General features: G+C 39.9%; 1 protein-coding gene across 2 annotated transcripts in view; it reads left to right on the top strand.

Moving 5' to 3' along the window:
- Positions 1-12345, top strand: part of MTUS2 (microtubule associated scaffold protein 2) — a 265702-nt gene that overhangs the window by 119961 nt on the left and 133396 nt on the right. The gene's annotated exons all lie outside the window — the stretch shown is intronic.

Below are 12345 nucleotides of genomic sequence, written 5' to 3'. Positions count from 1 at the left end.
ATAGGGACAAATTTACAAGGAGAAGAAAAATAAAAACGGACATACCAAGACACATGTTATCCTTTCCAGGACCCATCTTTTTCTCGGGTCCTCCCTCTCCACCYSCCATGTCTTCCCGCGCACACAGGGGACAGGAATGAAAGTCTAACATAGATCAAACTACTCATTACGGTTGTCGTCCAGCATCATAGGAGAAGWGTTCTTACAGCTCCAAGCTGTGGAAGTTCTTTTCCCAAGAAACAGTCAGTGTATATCTGCTGATGGCAAGGGASTATTTTCTTTACCTCGTAGGAGAAAGGAAAGAATGTTCCTCAAGGCCAAACTGCGTTGTTTCGGCGGCATAAGACCACTATCACAATTCTCCTGGCAGAACACAGCTTCTTCTAAGCATCCACTTACTTCAGACGTAGGGTGGGGGCATCTCCTCCTCCCCGCAGAACTCATTTTCTTCTTAGCATCAACTCGCTTCAAACGTCGTGGGGGCCAAGCCTCTTACCCCTTTTTGGCTCCTGATCAGTTTAGTCCAGTCCTCAAAGGCCAGGTTTTTTTTTCCTCAGAGCAAGGTTGCTCTCCTTTTACTATACAGGTCTCTCATTGGTAAAATAGTCCTTTTGAGAACAACTTATTTTCTCCATGCTCCAGAACCACAGCAATACCACAGCAACTCATCCCATCTTCTCCTTATTTTGATCTTGGGTTTCCAGTTTTCTTCTTACATCTCCTCACCCTCCCACTCTGTTTTTCCCCAGTGCATAATACTAACAACGTAAGAACTACATGGCGGCCGCCCCTATCTTGTTTTGAATTCTTCTTAAGTACAAGGTAATACGTCATCACAGAGGTGTAACCAACCTGTGCAATTGGCCCAGGCCTGATGGGCAGCCTGTCCATCAACCTCAGAGCCATAATGGATTGGCTCTAAAACACAGGGGATAGGGCTCCTTTTGCTGGAGAAGAAGAAGAGAGCCTCTAGAACTTCCTCACAGGAGCCATCTTTGTGGTTTCTTGGTCCCATCCCCCACCACCAAAAATCAGACCGAGTAAAACCATGACACTGAGACATTCTTTCTTGTATTTTATCTGAAACATCCCTTCTTACAAGTTGAAATAGTAAATAGAGTGAACTGTGTTTGGTTAGTAAATGGCAGCCAACGCAGAACAGGACAAATATTATCTAAAATAAGAGAAACAGTCTTTCTTATCTACTTTTCTTCTGCTTTTTAATATTCAATCTAATAAACTTATTTTAGCAAACTGAGCGAATAATGTCAGTGATATGAAAGGGATCAGGACTGATATCATAGTACATCTACCAGACTCTGATCCTGTGGCAGAAATGTCAAWCCAAATCCTATTTCCTGTAAAGGCTGTTAATTTTATTAAGTGTAAAGTAATACCCACTGGATTGTGCAGTCCTTGGGAAGCATGCACATGCCCTGGGCTCAGAGCGGAAAGGGGGATTGACGGATTTTCATGCCCATTTTTRTTTGAAGACTGGATTGAGCCTGAACTGTGTCAATATCAAAGCAAGTGGTATCAGCCCAGGAGGGGTGCAGACAGGGCCACCAGGTGATATGAAGCAGTAGAGGAGACAAGATGCTGCAGGCTCTTAAACCTTTCACTGTTTGTATTAATTTGAAATTAGTTAAAATAAATGCTATCAATACAGTTCAAAACCCTAAGGATTTTCTCTTTCCCGTTTACATGGGGTGATTGAAATATAAAAGTCTAATGTCAGCAGGGACTTCTTAACTTTTCCAATGTCCCCAGATATGCTTATGTCTTGTTTTACTGTTGGACTGATCACTCATTTTTGTTTATTTCCTAATAAATTTTACTTTGAGCTTAGTCAACCTCATTTGCTTTGGGCTTTTMCCCTACATTTATGCCTTTGTAAAACTTTTTTTATCTGGTGTTGTAATCTTTTAGTCTTTGGTTACAAAAAAACTTGTGCTGGGGACAGAATTACCTGGTATTTGATTAGATCTAAAYTACATGTCTGTGAAGAATATTGTTGTTTAGCAATTTCAGGTGAGAATCTGAAAAAAAAAAAATACTTCTGTAGGTACAGCCCTATCCTTGAACAGAGTGGTTGTGTACAGGTTCATACAACCCTAAAAGCAAAATACTCTAAGCTGTTGAATTTCAATCCAATGATTTCTATTAAAAAAAAAAACTGTGGAGGAAGCATTGTTAATCTCAGGCACAGAAAGTTACATCTGATTCTTCAGTTTTCTTAAAAGAAGTTGATTTATTTATATATTCTGGTGTATTTTTATATTATCTTTGTACATTAAGCCCATAAAAAATGAAACCATATTCCAGTCACTGGAAGGRTGTGGAAGCATTTGGTTTCAGCTASCTCAGCTGAAGATGGTAACGCTCTTCAATGTAGGAATCAGGATGTYGTGACCAACTTGTGCATATTACAAGACTGGTTTTGATGAGTATGAAAATTACCCAGGGGAGGTGTTCTGTTTGTACCAATTCGTATAGAGATGAGCTCAGCCCATCACCTGATGAAAATCAGCACCTATAACTCTGCTCTTGCTGCCAAGTGAGATAACTCATCTAAGCTGTTGACCAGTTTCCYTCCACCTCCATGTGAGGACAAGAAAATGAGCCCCTCCCAAGAGTCATCTCTCTCACGTTGCTTCTAGGACGTGCACAGCTGTCCAGCTCAGAAGTCTTTCGCTTTTCTTTAGTTCCAAAGGGGTAGGAATTCCTCCTGGACAAAGGTGAAGGAAGGAAGGTGTGTTGCCAAGCAGGTGAGGGCACATCTGGTGTTTAGGGTTCCAGCTCTTGGTTAAGTCATCACATGAGATGACACCTAACATCATCTGCTTGCTTTGGATTAAATGCAACACGGCCCTTTTTAATGGGAAGGATAGATAGGTAGGAAGAAAAAAAAATCTTGCTGTTAATTTATTAACTTTCATAGAAATGTTATCAGCATGAAACGGTACCATCATTTTCTATTTACAATACGTGTGCCAGCAAGAACTAAATTAGTTGCCCAGCACCCAGGGAGCACAAATTTGTTGCTTTTCATTCTACCACAGCTTATTTAACACAGAGCAGCAGTGGACTTCAGCACACACAGAAAGGATGCAGGGGAGAAGTACTGGCTCAGGAATCTTAGCATGATGTATTATTTCATCCCTACACTGTCTGCTGGAAGACCAGTTTTGTTTAAATTAAATAAATAGCTGATTCTGTAGCTACTACCTGATCATATCGTTGGCTAAATCAGRTTTCCTAGAGAGCAGGATAAAGTTTTGCTGTTAATTTCCTAGCTCAGTAGGGTGGGAAATACAAAATTATCTAGCTTTAGAAGTCTTCAAACATACATAAAACAATTTTCTCTTTAAGCAGCATCTCTGTGTGACAGGGAGACAGAAGTAGTTGATAACACCTTACAAGTGTGAATTTGTTATAAATAGAGGAACTGCTACTGTTGTAAAACAAGAGGCTCACCTGAAAATCATGACATATTGTAGGTTACTAAAAAGCCAATGACTATGGCTAGGTGAGAGGAAAGCACTAGATTGTTTTAGGGACAGAGWATTTTAGGGTAAACAGTGATTCTTTAAGAGACCCTGTAGAAATCCTGTTCTTGCTTTTTTCTCCTCTGCCAGATGTCTTGTGGTGCTAGTTCTGCCCAAACACCTTTCCAGAAGTCCCAACTACTGTCTCTGTCTAGGGAGAAAAACCCCACATGTTTAAAATAAAGACGTGATGTTTGTGTTGAGGGGAAGTTTGTTRATGGAGCTGAGAAGCGGCACCTTTGTTCCTCACCAGATTTCTCCCCTTCCTGTGACCCCTCTGAAAGCAGTAAGCCTGGATGGGCACAGAGTCTGTGCTGTGCTTCTTGTTTGACTTTCAGGCAATACCTTGCGTGTTCAGATTGACTCAATCCGATGGATTTGAAGTGGTGGGACTGTGCTCTTTTCCCTTGGTGAGACAGGACRGGCTGCTCAGCACTTGCCTGCCTGTCCTCCAGTCTTTCCTGGAGATCCATGCCAGGATTGTGGGTGTAAGCCAGGCTGCTGATCACTGATTACACTGTCACAACTGTGACARTCATGCCACCGGCTGCCAATCAGGATCAGCTGTAACAGGGCTCTGCTCCTGTGATGTCCTGCCCAACTTTCTGTTGAGACTGAACAGGCATCTCCAGTACTCAAACTGCTCAACATCTCACCAGCTTCTGTGGTAGGAAACCAACCTGCAAACCAGGGTCACTAGTCTGTTTTGGYCATTTAAAGTCCACTCCTTGGTGCCTATGTGTGACCAAAGGATGTGTAACTGGAGGTGCTGAAGGAGGTGAGGTGCAATGTAAGAAGCCAAAGACAATTTCTTTTCAAATCTGGGTTCTAGGATGGATCAGGGAGCTCACCACTGATCATCACTGTCCTGCTCAGAATGTAATGGTTAAATGGTTCAGGGTGGTGAGCTCTTCATTTTATATGGAGAATAAAGGCGGTGGTTGAATCAAACAACCCAGAGAAGTGGAGGCAGTGAGAGTTCATTATGCCAATGGGGGTGGGGAGCTGTGATGTGTCCATCCTTTGTCACTGCCAATGTTCCTCTCCTCTCAGTGTGGATCCTGCAGCTGCCCCTGCCCCTTCCGCTCCTCTCATCCCATGGTTTCCCACATCAGTGCAGCTCTATATCACAGTGCAGCGAGGCCCATGTGAGGTTTTCTGCTTGGGCAAAGCCACACAGCCTGACACCTCTGGGACATCTGGGAAAGCCCAGGCTGAGGTTCGGCTCCRGCTCCTGCTATCCATACTCCACAGATCAGTTCTGTGCCACAGATAGGTGTGCCCACTAATATTTTTGCTCAATATTACCTGAAAAATTCAAATTTAYCCCCAGCTCTGGTGTACTACTTTTGAAGTTGTCAAAAATGCATATTTTACACCATTGTTATTTATTTAGAAAAAGATGGGTGTTGTATGTCTAAAAACTTGTTGCTTGTTTACAGTCTAAATTGACTAGAATTGAAAAATTGGGATACTTTGGTCTAAGAGAAGTGTGAATATATTCTGCAAAATATGAGAAAAAGTGAATTGCTAGAAAGTTATGTAAAGGTTGAAACCACTATGGTTTAGAGTKGAGTGAAACAATTGTGTAAACATAGAGAAAAACCTCCAATTTAAGCAAATTATAACAAAATACTTAACTTGGTGTATTTTCCCTTGGGATTTTAAATGCAATTTATGGAAGCTTTCCCTGTGTCTGCACCAGTTAAGTTTGCATGAGAGGTTTGTGTCATCCACCAAAGGCCCACAGCTGTTCCCAGTATTATCTTGTGATGCTTCTCAGACTGTACCCTCTGTTTCACTAGTTTGAGGGGCTTTGAGTTCTCTCTTTTGTCTGCATTTTGAGTGGCCAGCTGAATGTCCTGCTCACATAATTGGCTTTATGTACTGCATCAGAATAGACTCTAACACGCTGTAAGGATCATGTATCAAGCACTGGGGAAGAATTTGATGTGTGGAGGGTTGGAAGAAGGATGGATTGTTTAGAATGAGTTAAGGTGTGCTAACTGCTGTGAGTTCAGGAAATGGAAGAATGGCAGTAGAAAATCAGGAAATACTTCATAGTCAAAAGGTCTACTAGTCTGTCAAAGATCTTCCAACTCAAGTGATGAAATCCCTGTTGCTTAGGATTCTTTAAATAKAACAATAGCATGGTGTTAGAGGCAATTCTTCTCCAGCATGGTGCTAGACTAAAAGACATAATGCTATTCAATGTCTACCCACAGGTCTGAGTGCTGAAGTTATTTATTTTGAGACTGAACARGAAAAAGATGATGAATATTTCAAAACTTGTTTTAATGTCTCACAACAGCTATTGTTTTGTTAAAAATTATAGGAAAATGAAACTGCCTGTTTTATTTATGTAAGCTTTCATCATCCTTTTTTCAATATATATATATATACTTCTCATTGTTTTTTTGACTTTGCATCACATGGCCTTGCTAAATGTATCATTTCCATTCTAATAAGCAAAAACGTCAAAGTGTCAGAATCAGGTGGGTGGAGAAATGAGGAAATTAAAGTGAGCACAGAAGCCTAAAGTGAGCACAGAAGACTTGAACAGATACCTAATTGCCTCCAAAATGGGTAGAACGTTCAAAATTGTTGCATGGTAGACAGGTATACCACTTGTTCTTAAATACATAAGTATTATGTAAATACAAAAAATTTCCTGCATGAAAATGCATTCCAGTCATGGTTCTATGACTGATTTTCTGTTCAATTTGCTACATGATGAAATCAACTTTTTTTTTCCCTTTTGATCCTGTTCTGATATTAATGCATTGATGGAAGAATCACTTTATGCCATCTTTCAYTGTGAATAGGACTAAAATAGAACAGTATTGAGTTAAGATTCTCAGCTTTGTGGGGTGAAGCGTCTGGAAAAGTGCAGTATGTCAGCCAGATAGAGCAAAGGCTGTAAGACATTTTATCTGCCTCCTTTATTTAGCAGCATTTATTTTTCATACTCTAGTTGCTAATGATGGGTCAAAAAAATAAAGCATTCAAAGAATGACTTGGGGGTGTAGGCACACAAGTTTCTCCTTGTTTGCAGAGATTGAAACAACAATCCTGAAGTACAAGTTGTCTATTAATTTCAGGGATTTTTATATATGGTGCTTGTGATAGTATTTTAGATGTGATAATAATAATTAGATAATTATTTAGATTTGGGGGTTTTTTTGGTATCTCCATTATTACATCTTCCCCTGCCCATCAGAACACACAATAGAGGGGAGCAGTTCCACACTGGGAAGGTTTTCACCACTGCTTGTGATGAGTAAGTAAAGGCAGGAAGATCGAGATGGTTTGGAAATGCAGAACTACTTTTATATGAAGATGRCAACCTGAAATATTTGAGGGGGTTTCACATTTGTTGAGCTTAAGTTTGTCAGAATGGAAGAAATCCATGAAACTGTGAATTCTGCAAAGCTTGCTTTTTATGAGCAAACAACTATTGAAAGCATTTTTGCCAAGCTCTCGTGCCAGCTTGACTCAAGTGCTTAATCATCATGTTTGTTATTGTTATAAAGTACCATATAAAATCTGTGGTTTTAGTGTCAGAAGTCCGGTCTGAGAGATTCTGTGTCTGTGTTCTAAAATTGTCCTGGCTCAGACCTGGCAGCTCCAATTCCAGTTTTTGGCACTTATTTCTGTCTGGTTTTTTTAAAAGTGGCCTAAATTATCCACCTCACTTTCCTGTCTGTAAAATGGGATGGAAGAGTACAAATGTTTGCATGTTTATTGGGTAATGGGACGACAAGGAAGAAACAGATAGTGACAAATCCTCTTTCCTGGCCCATTTCCACACAGGATTATTTGACTGATTAYGTGCACTTAATTTAGTCACGGTCACTCTTAGTGTTTAATCTGCRGAGGGTAAAAAGTAGTTCAAACCTCTTGCACACCAGGCTCCAGATACCAGTTTCACTAGAGAAGGCAGTGTGTTGCTCCATGATTAGATTATTCCCATCACAGGCACCCAAAGTGTCTCTGTTCTTCAATTCTGTGGGAAGACGTTGRTTCAATGATCAGTCTCATGAATGTGGCAACCAGTACCCCTATACTGGGTGAGTTTATCAGCCCCTTCTTTATTTTAAAGGTGTCCTGTGGCTGATTTTGTGTTTACCTGGTCAATGGGAGACCATGATTGGCAGTATGATGAACTTCATTRGTTTCTTAGAGAGATAGAAAGAAAGCAGTGAAGCCATTTCTGCAGTAACTTTTCYTTCAATCTTTATATCACATTTTGCTAAGACATCTAGTCTTCAGTGATCCTGAAGTATATCCCCTCTGATAGGGATGTGAGAGAGACATAAGGAAGAAGAGAGCTGATGGTGGAGTGTGAATTTTACAGTCTGGGGAAAAGCCTTGTTCAGTCCAGAGCCAGTGAAAGGCACAAGCACATCCTTCTGGGGACACTCAGCACTTGGAACAGTGGCACTTAAAATGCCCTTTTGAAAATGTGAAGGCAAGCTGCAGCTGGAACATGTCTGTCACATCAGAATTAAAACCCCTCTGAAGACAGGAGAACTCACTATAAATTGTCTTCTTTTCATACTCTTGGCTGTACTACCCAGATCTTCCTATTCTATCTGAGAAGGGGGGAAATACTCTTTTAGAAGTGAACCCTGTGGGTATTCATTGAAATGGATTAATCTTTTAATTTTGCCCAAAGAAAAATTAAGGAATAAAGCTTTGAAGAAATGAGAGCACATCCATTTCTCTTTTTCTTTTTTTTTTTGTCCTAATAGTTTTCTTCTCTTTTTCCTTGCCTTCTAATAGAGTCATAGTTAAAATCTTCATAGTCTTCCATTAATGAAGTATGACCTTGCAGGACTTTTGAAAAACTTTCTGCTTCACCATGTCCCTSTCATGCATTTCATTTCAGTTCATAAACCAATATTTAAAAAGGGTTCATTCTGGATGTCTAGCTATGAGGCTCATCACTGGGGTATTTAATTGACTTCATCTTCAGTTTTTGTGCTTTCTGAAATTTAAGCCTGTGGTAGTCTAGATGCATTCAACTCCATAAAGATACATCTTCAAAAACACCACATATCGCTTCAGGTTCAATTCTGCATTTTGTATTGTCTGTGATGTTCTAGCCAGTGAGCACAGTGAGGCATTCTGGCTTTGAAATCTTTAAGWAAATCAAACAGTTGCCTGACTGAACCAATTACTGTCAGTGACAAAAATCATTACAGACTCTATGATAATAGGCTTTCTTCCAAAGAGAACCATTTTTTCCCAAAAAAAAAAAAGTATTAATTTATAGATACAAGAAGTTTGATATGGTAGTCAGGAGTCATGGTGAAACAAAGAAAGATACCCATGTCACAGTYTGGAGTTATGTAAATTTTGAAAGGATTTTTAAAGTTATGTTTTCCCTTGTGTGATTTCTGCTTAGGGTCAGCGAGGATGTTAGCTTGTTTTCATAAACAAGAAGCAAATAAGCTTGAGGTTCAGTGTTTCTTTGATCTCTTTCAACAAGGAGCAAATTTAAAAAGTGAGACTGAGATGATCTCCTTGCAGTCATATTATTAACAGCTGTAGTCGAAAGTAAAATGTTGTGAATTTGTCACACACACAGTTCAATCCAATTGCCTTACCACCAATAAATACGTCCAAAGTTATAAGTACTGTAAATATTACTGGCAAATCGCATTTTGATCAAGAGGTTTCAGGAAACAAAACTGTTTTCTTTATAGAACATGAAAAATCAATTAACAAAATGGTATGCTCTTGCAAAATGAAGTGTGGATAATGAGCACAAGCAAATGGGGTTTTGGAAGAAGCCTGTAAACTGTCCCTTTTGGGAAGGAGAGCAACTGAGTAGTTGAGGAGAACCATGGTGGATTAGTGAGGTAAGTATTAACAGTGGAGCAAAGGAAGACAAACTTCAAAGATGTTTCTAATCTTTGATCCCATTAGGAATCCTGCAGAAGACTTGTGAATTCTAATTTAGTAGCGTGAGAAGTGTTACTGCTGAAAGAGTGCAGCACTATTTTTAGAGGAAAAACTTTTTCCATGTAGAGGTTGGGCTGGATTATCACTCGTGACATTTTTTCCATCACACTAAACTAATCCGAACAGGTTAAAATTGAGGTAATTGATGTAAGTATTCCAGGTGCTCTTAAGAATATCTAAAATAATAGAAAGAACAGCATCTTTTGCATCTTTTCTTATTGCCATGAGTCTGTTAGCTATTATCCAAGAACTTGAAAATTGCAGTTTAAACAGCCTTTCCTTCTGGCTTGCTGCTTGACAATCTCTAGAGGCCTGGACAGGATTACWTGAGGCTGTAAAGAGTTCAGAATGTTGTGGTTCTTTGTCTTGTGACAGGTGTGAGACCACAGGCTTTCAACTCGGGATTTCCAAACTTAATTTAAATGCTAGGARAAAGCTGACTGAGGTCTGAAATAAGTAAAACCAGGACTGGCAGAAAAATGACAGACTGAGACCCTCCACCCGAGAACTCTAAGCTGAACAAAACAGGAACCATTGCACGATGTTTTCCTCCAGGGTGGTAGTTATCAGAAACTGTGGGCTCTTAGCACATAAGACAGCAGCAATGCCACCATCAGCAGCAGYAGATGTTCAGGCCCTTGGAGATGAGCCCAAAAAATGGCAGCATGCTTCCCATAGGGCAGATTTCAGGGTTTGCCAGTGACATGGTGTGGCTGGAGGAGAAAGCTGCTGCTGTTTGTCCGGTTTACAAACAAGCSTTTGACTCTTTGTTCTATGGCAAAGAGTCAGTTAAGCTACATGGTGTAAATCTTTAATTTATGCTTTTCCCAACATCATGATCTGCTCATCTGTCGGGACACAGTGTGAGCTGCTATTACTACTTCCACAGAAGGCTACAGGGTAASAAATATCTATGCAGAAATATGAACATTTAGGATGAGAGAATAAAGTGCTCTGATTCGGACGTGGGAACTGAAGCTCATCAGAAGAGCTGGCAGTGTTCCCATATAAACCTTGACATCAGATGGTGCCTTGGTGGGGCTTGTCTCAGAACGGGGCACATCACTCGCTGTGTGCTGATTCACACTGAAGCACTCCTAAGGGCACTGTGTTATTTTAGAGCACAGCAKCTAGGTTGGGCCATTAGGCATCAAGCAGTGTGTGTTTCTGTGTAAAAAGGTAAAAACTGCTTTACACAGTTGGTGAAGATGATGCATACACTGGCGAGCTGGTAGACTGAAGCCAGCAGCAGCCACCAGCAACGCTGATGCTGCATGTGGACCTTGGTGACGCAGAACGAGCCCAGATCAGTTAGTTTTTGTGTGTTACTAACCTTTCTCCACTGAACATGAYAGCAGTCATTTCTATTTGTATTCTTACTTAAAGTAAGGCCTCCCAAAGAAAACAAATTCCATTATAGYCCTTAATTTAACAACCAAAAAGAAAGAAAATAGTTTCTAATTGGCAGAGAAAGTCAGGCAACACCCTTCTACCTTGTGACTAAAAGCAGAGAAGCAATATAGTAAATGAAGGAGTGAGTTGTCTCCTACCACTGCTGTGCATCTCAGAAATAAAGTGCATTTCTGGTGCCCTCATAATATAATATTGAAGTTTAGTCAGTGGTTATCTTCCTTTCTAGCACACGTTGCAGTTATACTGTGCTCCTACCAGCCATTCCTGGAAAGGTATGCACAGTTTCCAGGGAAACTAAGAAAAATTGAGTGAGGAATGATGAGTTCTGAATAAAACGCACCTCTTGATCAAAACATCTTGAGGGGGAAACCCTTCTGTTGTCTTCCCCTGACRCTAAACTGTATGGAATAGTGTGGGCTGGAGCTCAGTCTATGCCCTCAAGTATATGGTATGGATTTTTGGGTTAAAATGAGAGAATGAGAAATGTATCACTTTTAACCAGAATTTTTCTCCTAAGAATATATATAATTTATTTGACTCTTTTTATAAACTATTCTGCTCATTTTTTATAAACTATTCTGCTCCGTTCTTACTGCACATGAGACAATCTATGTCTTATTATTACTTTTGTAATCTGAGGAAAGAGGAATTCCCAATAAATGTTATTACAATACTTTTATTTATACTGAAAACCTATTTTTAGCTGCTTGGATGTGTCCTGGGATAAAATATTCTTTCTCTGACATGTTCTAATGTTGACTAAATGTATTATGTACTGCATCTAGGTATCTGAGGCATTTTAAYTGTCTCAGAGGTACACAATAGCATTTTAGAATTAGGATATTTATCACTTGTCACAGCTTGTAAATTTAGATACAAAACAGGCCTGTACACTGTCAAGCTGTGTGGGAAAGAAGAATAAGAGGTRGTGTCATGGTCTCTGTATGCCTTCCAAAGAACAGTTTGGAAGTATGTTCTAAAAATGTCTAAGATGTAAAATGTCTAAGTTTAAGAAGGTGTTGCTTAAAAAAGCTTAAGCCTGAAAGAAAGATGCAAGAAAATTTAAAAGAAAAAAGCTGATGCTAAGAAACTGTCTCTTGTGCATACAAATCAGTCCCACTTCTTTGGCAAAGCTATAGCTGCTCTAAGAAATTTACTGAATTATGCATGGCTTACCAACAGTTCTTCTCTGGAGCTCAGTTGTGATGGCTTCGGGGAATGTGTGCACTCCTGAACTGTCATCTGTGTACCCATTGTGTGAATCAAAAGTACCTGCAGATAAAAAATTCAGATTAGTTGAAAAAAGCCTCTAAGCAGCTCACTAAGTGATRGAAGCTTGCTATCAGTCACAGCTGGAAGATTAAACTGCAGACTGTCATGGTAAACAATTTGCAGCTATGATTCATTTGGTATT

Source organism: Malurus melanocephalus, unplaced genomic scaffold, assembly GCF_030028575.1.
Source record: "Malurus melanocephalus ecotype Western Australia unplaced genomic scaffold, MMel_1.1 scaffold_70, whole genome shotgun sequence".
Lineage (NCBI taxonomy): Eukaryota > Metazoa > Chordata > Aves > Passeriformes > Maluridae > Malurus > Malurus melanocephalus.
The sequence above is the reverse complement of the archived record's forward strand: the minus strand, read 5'-3'. Positions and strand labels throughout refer to the sequence as shown.